A 1882-nucleotide genomic window follows, 5' to 3' on the forward strand; every position below is an offset into this window, starting at 1 on the left:
TCCATTGATGCTGAAAAAAGCATTTTACAAAATCCAACACCCTTTCTTGATAAAAACTCTCAGCAAGGTGGGAATAGAAAGATCATACCGCAACATAATTAAAGCCATATATGTCAAACCCACAGCCAACATCATACTCAATGGGCAAAAACTAAAACTATTTCCCCTAAGAACAGGAACAAGATAGGTATGCCCACTCTCACCAGTCCTGTTCGACATAGTACTGGAAGTACTAGCTATAGTGATCAGACAAGAAAAAAAATTAAAGGTATCCAAATTGGAAAAGAAGTAAAATTGTCATTATTCACCGATGATATTATATTGTACATAGAAAACCCTAAAGACTCCATCACAAGCTACTAGACTTCAGAAATGAATTCGACAATGTAGCAGAATGCAAAATTAACACCCAGAAGTCTATAGCTTTTTTATACACCAATAATTATCTCACAGAAAGAGAACCTTTAAAAAATACCATTTACCATTGCAACAACAAAAAAAAAATGAGATACCTAGGAATAAATTTAACCAAGGAAGTAAAGTACCTGGACTCAAAATTACAGGACATTGAAAAAAGTGATAGAGGAAGACATAAACAGATGGAATAACATACCGTGTTCATGGATTGGTAGAATCAACATCATTAAAATGTCCAAACTACCCAAAGAAATCTATAGATTCAATGCACTCCCCATTAAAATTCCAACTGCATACCTCAAAGACCTATACCAAACTCTCCAAAAATTCACCTGGAATAAAAAAGACGCTAAAAAGATGCAACAGCCTTGAGAAAAAAGAACAAACTTGGAGGGATCACAATACCAGATATCAAGCTATATTACAAAGCCACTTTTCTCAAAACTGCCTGGTATTGGCACAAGAACAAACATATAGACCAATGGTATAGAACAGAGAACCCGGAAATTGACCCAAGTCATTATGCTCAATTAATTGATAAAGGAGGAAAAAGCCTACAATGCAGTCAAGACAATCTCTTCAATAAATGGTGTTGGGAAAAATGGACAGATACATGCAAAAAAAATGGAACTAGACCACCAACTTACACCATACACAAAAATAAAGTTAAAATGGATAAAGGACTTAAACATAAGAAGGGAAACCATAAAAATCTTAGAAGAAGCCATAGGCAGCAAAATATCAGTCATTTGTCGTAGCAGTATCTTTACTGATACAGCTCCTAGGTCAATGGAAACTAAGGAGAAAGTAAATAAATAGAACTATATCAAAAAAAAAACACACACAACACCTCCTGCACAGCAAAAGAAACCATCAACAAAACAAGAAAGCACACTCCATGGCAGAACATATTTGCCATTGTTATCTCCGATAAGGGTTTAATCCCCTAAATTTACACGGAACTCATCCAACTTAACAAAAGGAAGATATACAATCCAATTTAAAAAAAATGGGCAAAGGACCATAATAGACACTTTTTGAAAGAGGACACACAGAAAGCCAAGAGATATATGAAAACATGCTGAAAGTCAGTAATCGGTGAGATTCAAAGAATGGCTATTATCAACAAATCAACCAGCAAACAACAAGTGCTGGCAAGAATACAGACTGGTAAAGCCACTGTGGAAAACAGTATGGCATTGCCTCAAAAAATTTAAAAAATGGAACTGCCATTTGACCCAGTAATCCCACTTCTAGGAATATATCCCAAGAAATTAGAAACACCAATCAGAAAGGATATATGCACCACTATCTTCATAGCAGTACAATTTACAATAGTTAAGATCCTGAAACAGTCCAAGTGCCCATTAGTAGATGAGTGGACAAAAAAGCTGTGGTACATTTATACCATGGAATACTATGCAGCAGTAAAAAAGAAGAATCTCTTACCCTTTGAGACAGCATG

The sequence above is a fragment of the Myotis davidii genome, unplaced genomic scaffold (assembly GCF_000327345.1).
Source record: "Myotis davidii unplaced genomic scaffold, ASM32734v1 scaffold540, whole genome shotgun sequence".
Taxonomy (NCBI): domain Eukaryota; kingdom Metazoa; phylum Chordata; class Mammalia; order Chiroptera; family Vespertilionidae; genus Myotis; species Myotis davidii.